Source organism: Castor canadensis, chromosome 10 (genome assembly GCF_047511655.1).
Source record: "Castor canadensis chromosome 10, mCasCan1.hap1v2, whole genome shotgun sequence".
NCBI classification, from domain to species: domain Eukaryota; kingdom Metazoa; phylum Chordata; class Mammalia; order Rodentia; family Castoridae; genus Castor; species Castor canadensis.
In genome coordinates, this window is record NC_133395.1 from 56,801,380 (window position 1) to 56,818,050 (window position 16,671).

At 41.2% G+C, this 16,671-nt stretch overlaps 1 pseudogene; it reads right to left on the bottom strand.

Moving 5' to 3' along the window:
- Positions 1-15,033: 15,033 nt before the first annotated feature.
- LOC109688694 (heterogeneous nuclear ribonucleoprotein F-like) lies at positions 15,034-16,177 on the bottom strand (annotated as a pseudogene).
- Positions 16,178-16,671: the final 494 nt, after the last annotated feature.

Below are 16,671 nucleotides of genomic sequence, written 5' to 3' on the forward strand. Positions count from 1 at the left end.
CATTGCTGCTCTGTGCTACTCCAATCCTGCCTCCTTGATTTTACTTGGGTTTATAACCCATTCTTTGTATAACAATCTGCATATAATATAAAGCAGATCATATTTATTTCCTGCTAAAATCCTTCAATGTCTTCATATCTAAAAAATGTAAAATCTATTGTACTTGTAGTCAACAAACCCTACATGAGGTGTTCTAGCCTGTCTTTCTGACACCATCTCATACCCTTCACCCTGTTCTGCCTTGCTCCCTCCAATCTCCCTGATTTCTGTTCACCACACCCATAGAGCCCCGCCTATGTGTGGGTCTCTGCATGCTAACCAATCTCTCTGCATTGCTCCTGTTCCAAGCTAACAGTCCCCTCTGAAATGCTCACCCATACAGAGGCCTGCTTGCCTAGAGTGTGCCCTTTGAATTACCTTTTATCACATTCCTTAGTTTTATCAATGATCATGGATGGAATCATGTTTATTTGGGGCTGTCTGTACCAGTTTCTTACTGCTGCTGTACCAAATGACTGCAAACTTGGTGGTTTAAAGTAGTAGAGATTTATTCTCTCACACACTAAACATCAGAAGTCCAAAATCAGCATCACTGTACCAAAATCAAGTGTCAGTAGGCCCACGTCGCCACCAGAGACTTTAAGGAAGAATCATTCCTTGCCTCTTCCACCGTCTGGTGGCATTCATTGCCTTGTGTCTACATTGCTCCAAGATTTGAGACCAGCAGCTTCAGATCTTTCTCTGCTCAACCTTCTTATCACCTTTTCTTCTGGTATCTGTCAAAATCTTTCTCTGCCTGCCTCTTAGAAGAATCCATGGGACCGCAGGATGGACCCACCCTGATAGATGAGGTTAATCTCACCATGTCAAGATCCTTAACTTAATCACATCTATAATGGCCTTTTTTCCATATAAGGTGACATTTACAGGCTCTAGGGATTAGGACCTGACATCGTTTGGGGGCCTCTTATAGTTTCTACCTCCATCCACTTATTTTATGGAAGAAGTCTATTGCACCCTGGTGCCTAGAATCACACCCAGCATGTGGCAGATGCTCAATTATTATTATTTATGAAATGAATAAATAAATTAATATAGCTAAGTATACTTTATTCCAAAAAGTGTTTTCCCTTAAATGTTCATAATTTAATAACAATATGCCATACTCATGTAACTTCTTTAACAATGAAATAACTTTGCTATGACAGTCATTTTCCAAAAATGAAAACATGACTTAATGAAATGGCATTTTATTATCTTGTTTAAATTAAATGGCTCTTTTGTGTTCAGTAGTAAGCATCACTAAGTGTGTCTATCTTGCTAATACAGCAGCATTATTATATTCTAAATTATACAATTTAATTACATGTAACTTGAAATTTAAGCTGAAATATTGTTGAGTATGACCTTTCTATTCCCTCATGGATAGTTTTCCGAATGATGTGATAGAAAAGTTTAGCAAGCTCATATCTTTTCAATGGGTTAAATAAATCCTTAAGAAACCGATAAACTGGGGTCTTTTGCTTTGCCACTTATTGGCTACATGACCCCCTTTGCAAGATATTTGAGTGCCCAAGATTCATGGGCCCCACTCTATGACATAGGGTTCTTCTTAGGAAAAACCCTAAGAAAGAAGAACCCTAAAATGGTCCTCTTGGTTGCTAGCCAATATTAGCTCCCATTTTCTCCTTATTTTCCTACAAAAATGAGGGGGGAGGCGTAGTCTATTTTAGAGCTGATAAGTAATTCCTCAAACCCACAAATACTATACATAAACATATTGAACTAAAATTGCTCATACTCAGCACAGCATGGAGTGATACCCCTGCCAGTAGGATATGTGACCTTGTTCCATTGCACTGGACTAAGAAACTGCCCCAGGGGCATCCTTGTGTGGGTGAGCCAGGTAGTAGAGGAAGAAAGAGTTAAGTTTAATCTTTTTTTTGGAGAGGACACTGTTCTTTGGGCATCTGTGGTTAAGCAGACCTGATCTCCATAATTCAGGCTATGTGCGGCAGGCAGAGGGAAAGGGGGGTTGCCATGAGGATGGTCAAAGAATAGAGAGACAGAAAAGGGAATTGACACATGGGGAAGACCAGGGTTTCTTCCAGGAGAAATAGGCTATATATAGGTGAGTCTTTTGAGACATGAAAAAAGGGTCAGTCTACCAATCTGAGGCTGAGCAAACAGGGAACCAGGGGTCATAGAATATATATCATGCTATTTCATCTTCAATATTTCTTCTATTACAGCTCACTTTTTCATACAATCTGAGATTTGGAGGAGTCCTGAGAGAGAATTTGGATCAACCTTCTTCCCCCTGCAAAAATCTCTACAGCATTCACAATAGATGGCCATCCTTTGTGGTATTGCCTTTTTTGTAATTTAGTTTCTTTTGTAATCAGTGTTTATAGAACATCATTACATTAATGAGTCTATTTTTCAAGTCCCATGGAAATAGCTGTCTTTGTTGTGTTTGTGTGCATATGCACATGCATGTCCCATTTCAGACTAGACCCTAGAACTTTCTGCACCTGATGGTTCCAACTATGAGAAGGGGACCAAGAAGGGAAAAGGGCAACTTTTCAATCCAGACTCTTGGGCAGGAGTCAATGCTAGAGAATGGGGATGGAGGAGAGGAATCATCAGAAGAAATCTACTGGTTCAAAAAAAGTCTTTCTAATCTTTAATATTGTTCTAATAGAATACTACAAATCAAAATTTTCTGATATACAAGTAACACACATGTACAGGACAATTTTAGAAATATTCCCAAAGCCCTCACACAAAATAATAAGCATCTGAGAGTCCTGGGACTATACTGTTTCTTCTATTCTATATTCAGCTCTTTCCACGTTGTCATATGGCCATCTTTGTGCGGCACTGAACATTCTGCTACAATGCAGTTCCTAGTTAGCACATCATATTCTACAATACAGTGGTGAATTATTTAGCAAGCCCCTTCCAGTTTCCTCTCACCTCTTGCCTTCTCCTGCTGGCCAGGGAAGCTACCTCTGGCATAAGCACTTCCTAATCTGCCTTGACTTTCATCCAGTACATAAATGCTTGTCCCAATGCATTTGGATGGGATGATACAATTACAGTGTATTTCCTGGGAGTAACCACAGTGGGGCTGTGGAGTCTGTCTTTGGGCTTTGTGTAGATGATGTGTTAATTACACTCTGTCAAGCCACAAAGTTCTATTCCCCGAGCTTCTCTCAGTGAGCACAAGCATTTGTGTTTCACACTGCAGGTGAGGATGTGTCTAAATGGTCCCTTTATAACAACCTTGGCTGACAACTTTGGTTCTGTTGAGTTGCCACAGTCAAGACCCTGAACTTGTATTGAACCAGAATGGGTCACAGAAGAATTACCAGCTTCATATCCTCTGACAAGTGACCAAGGCCAAAGGATGGACCGAGGATCCCACTCCAGCATAGGTAGTCCTGCTCACACATCACCACTTTTACCCCATTGGCTCTCTGCTGGCCCTGACCCAAATGGGGTATTACACTGCACTGTTGTTGTCTGTAAAAAGTGGCAACAAAGCCTGGAGGTAGAAGTCGCACACTTACAATGGGATCTAGGGACCTTCCATGTCCTGATGCTTCAAGGACAGAGACAACCAGGTAGTCTAACATTAAAGAATTATGAATCTGTCTAGAACCAAGTACCTTATTAATGTGGGCTATTCTCCTCTGAAAGGGACCCATGCACACACATGCCTGCACACCTCCCAACCCTTTAAAAGAAATCCTGGGATGATAAGACTTCACCTGCTGATTTGACCTCTGAGTTCCCAACTCTCCATCTCATTTGGTCCTGAATGAACCACCATAAAGTCAACCTTGGTACTTTGTTCTTCTTGGCCCCAATAACCTTCACCTACTCTGTGTGTACAGCCACACTCTAGGTATTTTCATTATCTTCCCTCAACTTGCTTCCTCCAATATCCTTTGTTAGACATAACCGCTGATTTCATGGGGAGGGGTGTTAACTGGAGGATGCTTGGGTGTCAGATTAGAGGAGGGTTTTTTTTTTTGTGATATTTGGGGCTTGAACTTAGGGCCTTCCACTTGCTAGGTAGGCACTCTATCACTTGTACCTCTTCGCTAGCCCTGTTTTGTGTTGGGTATTTTCAAGATAGGGTCTCTCGAACTGTTTGCCCTGGCCTGCTTCAAACCGCAATCTTCCTGATCTCTGTTTCCTGAGTATCTAGGATTATTGGCATGAGTCACTGACACCAAGCTGATTAATTTTCACATAGAACAATGCCTTTTCTTCTCTTCTTGCTTAAACAGTGATGCTGTGTTCTGGGTTTTGTGATGGCAGTGACAAGGCTTTGCTGGCAGTGGATGTGGACGCACAGGAGCCAGAGCAGGAGAGAAAGATGAAGTTAGACATATGTGTAGTGGCCCATGGTATTTATTGATTTTCAGCACTCACTCTCTCTCCTGCTAACAGACCTTGTCTCCTTGCTGTAAAGATATGCACTTGACCTGGCCTAGTTCATCACTGTGACCCTTCTTCTGGACATTTCCATCAGCCCAGGCCTGGGTGTCAGACCCATACAGAATTAGGCAGAGTCTGTCTTGGGATTGACTCACAGATATCAGGAGAGAACCCTTTTCTTTCTAATTGGTTTGTGAAGTAAGGGCTGCTGTGTTCCATGTGGATGAGGAGAATAAACAAAGCCAACATGTAAAAAAAGAGTAAAGATAACCAGAAGTGAGGGACAAGAGGAAAGAGAAGTATTGTGGAGACACCAACCATTAGCACAGTCATTGAAACCAGGGTCCCTTCCATTGCTACTTGAATTACATGAGGATCCTCAGCACTTTTCTCAACGATGGGAACCAGTTATTCTACTGTCTTCCATAAACTAGTTTCTGATGGATTTTGACATACATGTCCAAAGGGCCCTGGCTAACACACTTTCTGATGCCAGCAGGTGCCAGTTTGATTTGTGAATACAGAAGAGATATCCCTCTAGGGACCTAGGAAATAAATAACACAAGGACAATTTGAGGAAGACTTGTGTCCTGCAGGCAAGCAGAGGAGGCCTCCTGCCATTGTAATTTGGATTAAAAAAAGAGAAGTATGACCTAGTTGTATAATTGTAGGCCAATGAAACCAGGAACATGTAGATTCTACTTTCACAAATTCACACAAAGCTCTTACCCTAAATGACTCCTGGCTCTTGCACCTCAGGAACCAGGTCATCAAATTTTCTCAGACCTGAAATCTAGCCATGGAGATCACTTTAGTTGCACACACCATCTACTTCACTCAACACTCTTTAGAGAGAAGTATTGAAGAGGATTCTTAGGTCTTAGTGGTCAGGTAAGTGGAGAAGAAAAGATAATCAAAGGCAACGTCAAGATTTGAGGTTGGGGAGGCAAGTGTTTACTGAGTCCAGTGAAGTAGACAAAAAAAATCATCAAAGTTGGGCATGGCAGAAACTAACTGTGATTTCAGTACTGGGACTGAGGCAGGAGAATCATGACTTCAAGGCCAGCCTGGGCTACATAGTGAGACCCTGTCTCAAAAAACAAAAAACCCCAAAAACCTTAACTGAGGATAGTGTAGGTATGTGGAAGAGAGAAATTTATAGATCAACGTATTACATAGAAGGTACATGCAGGACACTGAACCCCTGTGTTCCTGCCATATTGGGAGGTGCTTGGAAACATCTAGAACTCAGAGAAATGCTCCAGGCCAGGACTTAAGAGTATATGTCACAGGAAAATGTATGGAATTAAAGCCACAAAGGTTAAATAACTGTCTTACATAAGAAGATGATTGCATTTAGATTCCTAGGCCCACTGTAGCAAATTACCACAAGTTGGATAGCATAAAACAAGAGAAATTTATTCTTACAGTTAAGGAGCTCAGAGGTCCAAATTCAGGATCCCTCTGAATGCTCTAAAGAGTCTTCTTACAGGATTGGCATCAAATAGTAGGGAGCCTGCTTAGCAAGTGCAAGGCCCTGAATTCAACTCACAGTACTGCCAAAAAAAAAAAAAGTCTTCTTCCTTGATCCTTCTAGCTTCTAGGAGTTGCCATCTTTGGCATTACCTGGCTTTCAACTGCATCACTTCAGGCTCTGCCTCTAGTCCCTTAGTCACTTTTTCTGTGTCTATCTTTGTGTGTTCTTTCCTGTCCTTTCTTCTCCTTATAATGACCCTAGCTATTTTGGATTTAGAGCCCTCCATGATCACGTATGACCTTATCCTAACTAATTACATCTGCTAAGACCCTAATTCCAAATAAGGTCACATTCTGAGTTTTTGAGTGGACATGAATTAGGGAGGGCACTATTAAACTCAGTAAAATGGGGAAGAGATATGAAAGAGAGCTAAAAGGTAGCATGATAGGTTAGAAGGATGTAGTAGCAGGGAGGTAAGAAGAGAGACAGAGGAAGGAAAATGAGATAGACAGACAGACTAACCATGGTGGACATCCACCCTCTTCTGCTGAGAGGTCAGGTATGGACCACAAGTGTGTCTGTCAGATAGTAACAACCATAGAGTAACCAAAAATGAAGTCTGTCCATAACTGGAGGGCCACCCCCAGAATTAAGGACTGTCAGTGCTACACCTGGATAGTCCCAGGCACCCTGGGACACCCTCCCTCGGTACTAGCAATTTATTAGAATTGAGGATGGTGGGGAGGGGGGGAAGGCAGGGCTGAGGCCTAATGGTTTGAAGTCTGATTGAGGATTAAGAAACATACTTGCCTGGGGTGCACTTGTGGCTCTCATTGTGGTTGCATTATTGTTCTGACAATTCTACCGTATTTGGAATGTTCTTGCTTAAGATGTGAATTTGGGGTTTTGGTCCAATGTAGAATCTTTGGGTAAGATCAGCTGAATCCTAGCCATCTGACATCAAACCAAATTATCTGACCAACCAAATTATTGGAGATGAAAGTGTCTATCAAATGCCATGAACACCCCTCCAACCCTCCTTGTCTGTCAGGACATTCTAGGATATGCTATTTAAATGAATCCAGTTTTGAAAGTTCATTTGTCTCTACTGAATGAGATAGCTATCTTACTCTGCCATCAGAGTTCTTATCTTCAAAGCATTCAGCACAAGTCAAAAGCCTTGATTTTTTTTTTTTCTTTAAAAAGAAATCGTCAGTATGTCTGACTCCATGCAGACCTCTGGATGTGTGATTTCATTATTCATGGTTGCACTCCTCTTCTGGCTTTTGATATGTAGTTTACAGAGTGTGTGCATAAGGAGGCTCTCTTTTCCATAAACTGATCTCTTTACCCTCTCAGCCTGGAATAACTTTCCATTTATTCCTTTGATAAAGCGTGAGCCAGCATATATTAAATTTATCATGCTACTGATGCAGCACTGGACTCACCCAGCCCAGATCAGCAGCTAGATCCCTCACAGTGCCTCTCAGGGATGTGCTGGGGGTGAGCAACAAGGGGGACCTGTGCAATTTTTCACAACCATCACATCTGGAGAAGGAATTCTTCTGAGAACACTTTGCAAAGTCTATCAGCAGTATCCCACTCAATTATTATCTTCCCAACATAGTTACATAAATAATCTCAGCCTTGGCTCATGAATAAGTACTTTTAAATGTACTTATTCATGAAAAAATAAACCAAAGAAAACCATTCAATTAGTATTCTTCAGTAACTGTCCATCTCTCTTCTGATAAAGATTAATGTTATGAAGTTGACTTCTGAGGACCTTGCCTTGTCCCAGTCTCTCCTTTCCTTCTGTCTAATTCTTTTGGTTTGATACTTCCCTTCTGCTACTTCCTCTGAGTTCAATGGTCTTCATTCTCCCTTCATCTGCTATCTCTTACTCATTCTTCTCTTGTCACCTCAATGATCACTTTCTTGGAGAAGCCTTTCCTTACCTACTCTGTGGTCCATCCACCTATTTACCCTTGATCCCTAGAGTTGGCTGGGGTCCTCTTTTACTTGCACATAACCTCTACTGTTATGGTTTGAATATAAAATGTTCCAAAAGTCTCATGTGTTAAAGGTTTGGTCCCCAGCTGGTGGTGCTATCCAGAGGTGATTGAATCGTGAGGGCATTATAGCTGAATGGGCTATTAGTTGGAGAAGTAGGTCACTAGGGGTGTGGTTTTAAAGGGTATGTTTTATCCCTGGCTCCTTTCTCTCCCATTCTCTCTGCTCCTTGGCCAAGAAGTGAACAGCCTTGCTCCACCAGTTGCTCCTCACCATGATGGTCCACCTTGGCTCAGGCCAATAGCAACAGAGCCGAGTATGGACTACAAACTCCAAAACTGAGTCAAAATGAACCTTTTCTCCTATAAGTTAACTTTCTCAAGTATTTTGTCACAGCAATGGAAAGCTAACACACCTACAAAGTGAGGACAGGCTGGATAAGCCAGCATTATCAAAGTCTCAGGATAGATGAATGAGAATCCGTTGAGCTGCAGATACTCACCCTCCAAAGTTTACTGCCTAATCTGTGAACTACCATCCCTTGGGAATTCAGGAGAGTCCATGTGCATGCAGGCGTGTGTGTTTGCAGTCCTATATTCCTCTCATAGCACAATGATTTAGTAGGTGTAGACATCCATACCTTATTTATATTTTTAGATTGTAAATACTTTGAGAACAGAAGATACTTATCTATTTTACCTTTGAATCCACCTACAATACTTTAAATACACTAATAGCAGATTCTCAATAAGGTTTATTGAGTTAATATATTAAAGTATGTGAAATTATTTTAAGCATTTTCTTATGTATTTCTGAGAAATACGGAAATCTTCATCTCCTCCCATCAATAACATTTTTTTTTCATTTTTCTTTTATTATTCATATGTGCATACAAGGCTTGGTTCATTTCTCCCCCCTGCCCCCACCCCCTCCCTTACCACCCACTCTGCCCCCTCCCTCTCCCCCCTCAATACCCAGCTGAAACTATTTTGCCCTTATTTCTAATTTTGTTGTAGAGAGAGTATAAGCAATAATAGGAAGGAACAAGGGTTTTTGCTGGTTGAGATAAGGATAGCTATACAGGGCATTGACTCACATTGATTTCCTGTGCGTGGGTGTTACCTTCTAGGTTAATTCTTTTTGATCTAACCTTTTCTCTAGTACCTGTTCCCCTTTTCCTATTGGCCTCAGTTGCTTTTAAGGTATCTGCTTTAGTTTCTCTGCGTTAAGGGCAACAAATGCTAGCTAGTTTTTTAGGTGTCTTATCTATCCTCACCCCTTCCTTGTGTGCTCTCACTTTTATCATGTGCTCATAGTCCAATCCCCTTGTTGTGTTTGCCCTTGATCTAATGTCCACATAAGAGGGAGAACATACGATTTTTGGTCTTTTGGGCCAGGCTAACCTCACTCAGAATGATGTTCTCCAATTCCATCCATTTACCAGTGAATGATAACATTTCGTTCTTCTTCATGGCTGCATAAAATTCCATTGTGTATAAATACCACATTTTCTTAATCCATTCGTCAGTGCTGGGGCATCTTGGCTGTTTCCATAACTTGGCTATTGTGAATAGTGCCGCAATAAACATGAATGTGCAGGTGCCTCTGGAGTAACAGTCTTTTGGGTATATCCCCAAGAGTGGTATTGCTGGATCAAATGGTAGATCCATGTCTAGCTTTTTAAGTAGCCTCCAAATTTTTTTCCAGAGTGGTTGTACTAGTCTACATTCCCACCAACAGTGTAAGAGGGTTCCTTTTTCCCCGCATCCTCGCCAACACCTGTTGTTGGTGGTGTTGCTGATGATGGCTATTCTAACAGGGGTGAGGTGGAATCTTAGCGTGGTTTTAATTTGCATTTCCTTTATTGCTAGAGATGGTGAGCATTTTTTCATGTGTTTTCTGGCCATTTGAATTTCTTCTTTTGAGAAAGTTCTGTTTAGTTCACGTGCCCATTTCTTTATTGGTTCATTAGTTTGGGGAGAATTTAGTTTTTTAAGTTCCCTGTATATTCTGGTTATCAGTCCTTTGTCTGATGTATAATTGGCAAATATTTTCTCCCACTCTGTGGGTGTTCTCTTCAGTTTAGAGACCATTTCTTTTGATGAACAGAAGCTTTTTAGTTTTATGAGGTCCCATTTATCTATGCTATCTCTTAGTTGCTGTGCTGCTGGGGTTTCATTGAGAAAGTTCTTACCTACACCTACTAACTCCAGAGTATTTCCTACTCTTTCTTGTATCAACTTAAGAGTTTGGGGTCTGATATTAAGATCCTTGATCCATTTTGAGTTAATCTTGGTATAGGGTGATAAACATGGATCTAGTTTCAGTTTTTTGCAGACTGCTAACCAGTTTTCCCAGCAGTTTTTGTTGAAGAGGCTGCTATTTCTCCATCGTATATTTTTAGCTCCTTTGTCAAAGATAAGTTGCTCATAGTTGTGTGGCTTCATATCTGGGTCCTCTATTCTGTTCCACTGGTCTTCATGTCTGTTTTTGTGCCAGTACCATGCTGTTTTTATTGTTATTGCTTTGTAATATAGTTTGAAGTCAGGTATTGTGATACCTCCTGCATTGTTCTTTTGACTGAGTATTGCCTTGGCTATTCGTGGCCTCTTGTGTTTCCATATAAATTTCACAGTAGATTTTTCAATCTCTTTAATGAATGTCACTGGAATTTTGATGGGAATTGCATTAAACATGTAGATTACTTTGGGGAGTATCGACATTTTTACTATGTTGATTCTACCAATCCATGAGCATGGGAGATCTCTCCACTTTCTATAGTCTTCCTCAATCTCTTTCTTCAGAAGTTTATAGTTTTCCTTGTAGAGGTCTTTCACATCTTTTGTTAGGTTTACACCTAGGTATTTGATTTTTTTTGAGGCTATTGTAAATGGAATTGTTTTCATACATTCTTTTTCCGTTTGCTCATTGTTAGTGTATAGAAATGCTAATGATTTTTCTATGTTGATTTTATATCCTGCTACCTTGCTATAGCTATTGATGATGTCTAGAAGCTTCTGAGTAGAGTTTTTTGGGTCTTTAAGGTATAGGATCATGTCGTCTGCAAATAGGGATATTTTGACAGTTTCTTTACCTATTTGTATTCCTTTTATTCCTTCTTCTTGCCTAATTGCTTTGGCTAGGAATTCCAGTACTATGTTGAATAGGAGTGGAGATAGTGGGCATCCTTGTCTGGTTCCTGATTTTAGAGGGAATGGTTTCAGTTTTTCTCCGTTAAGTATGATGCTGGCTGTAGGTTTGTCATATATAGCTTTTATAATGTTGAGGAACTTTCCTTCTATTCCTAGTTTTCTTAGAGCTTTTATCATGAAATGATGTCGGATCTTATCAAAGGCTTTTTCTGCATCTATTGAGATGATCAAGTGGTTTTTGTCTTTGCTTCTGTTAATGTGGTTTATTATGTTTATTGATTTTCGTATGTTGAACCACCCCTGCATCCCTGGGATGAAGCCTACTTGGTCGTGGTGAATAATCTTTTTGATGTGTTGCTGAATTCGGTTTGCCATTTTTTTGTTGAGGATTTTTGCATCAATGTTCATTAAGGAGATTGGCCTATAGTTCTCCTCTTTGGAGGTGTCTTTGCCTGGTTTGGGGATAAGTGTAATAGTGGCTTCATAAAATGTGTTTGGCAGTTTTCCTTCCCTTTCTATTTCATGGAACAGTTTAAGGAGGGTTGGTATCAGTTCTTCTTTAAAGGTCTGATAGAATTCAGCAGAGAATCCATCAGGTCCTGAACTTTTCTTTTTGGGGAGACTCTTTTTTTTTTTTTTTCATTTTTCTTTTATTATTCATATGTGCATACAAGGCTTGGTTCATTTCTCCCCCCTGCCCCCACCCCCTCCCTTACCACCCACTCTGCCCCCTCCCTCTCCCCCCCCAATACCCAGCAGAAACTATTTTGCCCTTATTTCTAATTTTGTTGTAGAGAGAGTATAAGCAATAATAGGAAGGAACAAGGGTTTTTGCTGGTTGAGATAAGGATAGCTATACAGGGCATTGACTCACATTGATTTCCTGTGCGTGGGTGTTACCTTCTAGGTTAATTCTTTTTGATCTAGCCTTTTCTCTAGTACCTGTTCCCCTTTTCCTATTGGCCTCAGTTGCTTTAAGGTATCTGCTTTAGTTTCTCTGCGTTAAGGGCAACAAATGCTAGCTAGTTTTTTAGGTGTCTTACCTATCCTCACCCCTCCCTTGTGTGCTCTCGCTTTCATCATGTGCTCATAGTCCAATCCCCTTGTTATGTTTGCCCTTGATCTAATGTCCACATATGAGGGAGAACATACGATTTTTGGTTTTTTGAGCCAGGCTAACCTCACTCAGAATGATGTTCTCCAATTCCATCCATTTACCAGCGAATGATAACATTTCGTTCTTCTTCATGGCTGCATAAAATTCCATTGTGTATAGATACCACATTTTCTTAATCCATTCGTCAGTGCTGGGGCATCTTGGCTGTTTCCCTAACTTGGCTATTGTGAATAGTGCTGCAATAAACATGGATGTGCAGGTGCCTCTGGAGTAACAGTCTTTTGGGTATATCTTGGGGAGACTCTTGATTGCTGCTTCAATTTCATTTTGTGTTATAGGTCTATTCAGGTGATTAATTTCCTCTTGGTTCAGTTTTGGATGATCATATGTATCTAGAAATCTGTCCATTTCTTTTAGATTTTCAAATTTATTTGAATATAGGTTCTCAAAGTAGTCTCTGATGATTTCCTGGACTTCCATGGTGAAAACTTAATTTCTAATGGTGCTGTTAATAGTAAAATTGTAAAGACATTTGTCTAAATATGTGTAAGACTGATTCTTTTGATCCCCTAAAAACTCAATTCCATTCAATTCAACTCAGCAAGTATTAATTAAGTGCCTCTGATGTCCATGGCCCCTAGTGTGAGAACAGAAAGCTTCACTTCAGTGGAATAGCTTTGGGTGAAAAATCTCTAAACAAGTCTAAACTCTCAAGTCTGACTTTGACAGTGACAATGCAATTCTTCCTTTTTTGTACTATAGTCGTTCATTCGTTCATTCAGCAAAACTTTATCGGACATTTGTTGGAAATGGCAATGATGGCTCTGGAGTAAATATTTTGGAAGGAGCAATACAAAAGAAGAAACTGTGTTTGTACTTACACATATGGAAGGAAAGTTCAGTAAGTTCAGATAAGGCACCTGACATAGAGCAAGAGACCTGGGGTTAGTTTCCTTACCCTGCTGTCGGTCACTAAGTAGTAAACTTAGAGAGTCACCTACAGCTCTGAACCTCAACTTGTTGTCTGTTTAGTGAGGTTGTTAGACTGGATGGTGCCAAAATAATATTTGGGATTAGGTGTCATTGTTCTAGATGGTTCTCACAGTTCCTAGCACTTCATGGCAGGAAGGCATAATTCCATTTTCACCTATAGAGCTCTATTCTTTTGGGACAAAGGGGTGGAAGGATCCAGCACACAGTTAGGTCTGAGTAGGAGTTCTGCTGCACGCTCTGGTTACCTCCATAAGGCCCAGAAAATCATCTCGGGACCTGGCCTACTCTATTGCATTGAAAGCATGAAACTGGATAATTTATTAGCACTTTCAACTGAACCAGTGATTTGGGATTGCACAAGATGGGAATGTATACATGACGTATTTTTTTTACTAGGGATTATGCAACTTCCTGCAAACAAAACTTCAGAACATTATGATTTTGATTTACTCTCTAATATTTCTAGGGTCTGTATGGAGATATATTTAATTTTTAAAATTTTGGGTGAATGTGTATAGAAAACAGCAACAGACACATGCTGCTGCTGTCAGAGAAATCTAAGATCAGATCCCTAAGCACATTCACTTACAGGTAACTGAAAACCCAACTATCAATGACTAGAATCCTAAGTTGTTTACCCAGGAAGGTGTCTGGAAGTGGTGGTTCCAGGTGTCAGGGATGACAGCAGAGCAGAGCCTTCCCCATGCCCTTCTCTTTTTTCATAGATTGGCAAACACCTTTTTAGAGGCCTTGCCGGGTGACTTCCCCTTTGTCTCAGCAGCAAAGGTCAACAAAGAAAATGTCTGCTATTGCTTTCAGCCTCTTCTATAGAAGAAATGAAAGCAAAGAGAAGGTTGAGCATGTCTGTGGCTGGTTGATCAAAGTATTAGAATCTGTCCATTTGATCCCCCAGCTCCAGCCATCATCTCTCTCCCACTCACTGTCTGACGGAGAATAATTCCACAGTGTCAGGCAGTTATGTAGCTAGCACCAAAGCTTACATTGCCAGGTAATTTCTGGTCTTCTGCATGTAGATTCTTATAGTGCAGCAGTCTAAACTAAAAAAAAAAAATTACCTGCTTCAATGGCAGTGATACAGAAGGAATGGATGCCTTTAATAAAAACTTATGGTTGAAAAAGTGGATAAGGAGATACACCAGAGTCACAGGTTCTTGTTTGTTATTATTATCATTATTATTATTGCTTGTGAAAAAGTCTTTATTTTAAGAAAAAAATTTAGTTAACAGAAAACTTTAACAAGTTTCACTTAGCAAAATACACCCAAAAGGAAATCACAGTACAAAGAAAGCTTTAAGTCATGTCCTCACCAGTTGATACAGTATTAGTATTGTGTCTCGAGTCTCAAAATGAACTTTTAAAAAACAAACTTAACCAAGAGGATTTTAAATGAAAATATAAAATAGAGTGAACAAACATGAGAAATGTTTCTCTTTGAATTAGGGATCTAGCACCTTTGGGTTCTCCAAAAGGGTACATCGTCCCAGTGTGCTCACTTGCGTGTGGTGTCAAAGATCCACATTTAACATATTTAAACTACTTTAACTCAGATAACATCACTCTGAAGTTCACTACCAAAATGTTAATCGAGAATAGTTGAAGAAAATAGTTTTAGGTTACTCAATATCACATGCTAGAAGATAAGTTTGCATGAGAAAACACTGAAGAAGTCATTTTTTAAATTCAGGTTTCACAACCTCACGGTGCAAAATGGGTCCCACAGCTTCCTCTAGAGTTAAAAACTGCTCTCTTCACTACTTATTGGCTGCCTATGAAAACTGGATTGAAACAACTGAAATGCGCTTACAAAACTAGTCATATCCACCGCTATGGTGTGCCCCATAACAGCCATTCACTGACTGGCTCCCCAGGCCACTTACAGTGGCTGCAGACACCCCTATGCCCTGCATCACCTGTCTGCTACAAGCCCCACTGCTGGCTCCTGTTGTTGCGTTCAGGAACAGTTCTGTGTATCTGTGCTGGGTGTTGGCCCTGTCTTGCCACAGCTTCTTCATGGGTGGCAAACTCAACATCAGCGTCTCCTGTCACTCTTCCATCAGGGTCAATCTCGATATGAACTCTCCCAGGGTTGAGTGGAGAGAAGAAGTTGTAAATGTTGTTCTCGGTGGCTTTGTAGGGCAGCCCCCTCGTGTGGACACAGTGGCCAGTGGTGCTGTGCACCGTGAACGCGCCATCTCTGTATCTGTGGTCATACACTTCTGAGAGACAGTAGCTGAGGTCTCTCCCAAACAGGTCGGTGGGGAAGCCATAGCCATCACATCACTGAGACCACTGTACTCCTCATAGGCCCCCATGGCCTGCTCTGTAGGCACTGGACCTCATCCTCTCCAGGCCTGCCTGTTTCTTGATGCCAGTGTACCTCCTGGCTGTCCCAGGTAGGTCATAAGGCCCTGGCTGCTGCATGACATAAACTTCAGAGGCGGATCTGAGTAAGACCTAACTTCTTCCTGACTGCTCTTGAACACCTCGATATACCTGTGCCCTATTCTCTCCTTGTGCATCTGTAGTGCCTTCTTGGCTAACTTCTGTGAGGCAAACTGCACAAAGGTCTCCCCTGAAATCTTGCCCTCTGGATCCGCTGGCAATGTGATCCCATTTGGCACAATTTCCAACCCTGAGAGGAACTGAACGATTTCTTCCTTTGTTCCTCCAAATGGGAGTCCCCAGAGGCTCACGAAGCCATCATCGGTGCTATCGGTGCTGTTTCCACCACTGTGCTCCGAGACCCAATCCATCTCGGTTCTGTGTGAATTGAACACCTCAATGTACCAGTGTCCCATGCTTTCCCTGTCTTTTTTTCAGAGCCAGTTTTGCATCATTTTCTGATTCAAGTTCAACAAAAGCCTCACCACTCTGCCTGCCTTGTCTAGTGTAAATGAAATGGACACCTGCGACCCCATCGTGAATTGTGCAGTCAGAGAGAAAGTTCTGCACATCCTGGACCAAGGCAGGCCATGAGTTTGACAACCAAGCCTTCACCTCCCTCAGGGCCTGGCATCTTGAATACTTGACAGGGCAGATGTCAGAGAAGCTTGGGTGGTTTTTTTGTGGCTTAAAGAACCACAGTGATGTCTTCAGTGGGAGATTTATGGTAGGTAATGAATTGTCCACTGAAGAAGGTAGAACTGATTGCTATTTTCATCAAGCAAGCATGGTTTATGACCAGAGAATCCCAAATTCCACCTGATGCTTAAAAACACAGTTGGCTCTGAGGGAAGTCCAGGTGCAACTTCTGTTGTTAACCTCGGGCCTGAGTCTCCACGCTGCTCTCACATCTGGATGTCTCCTCGGTGGTCCCTCAGTGCACCTAGAGAATGGGACACAGGGGACTTGGCAGTTGGAGCTGAGGCTTATTTTTAGAGCCTAGTCCTGCTGATCTAGAATAATGAGAATGAGGGACAATTAAGTTCCTTGCTTAGCCTATCTGG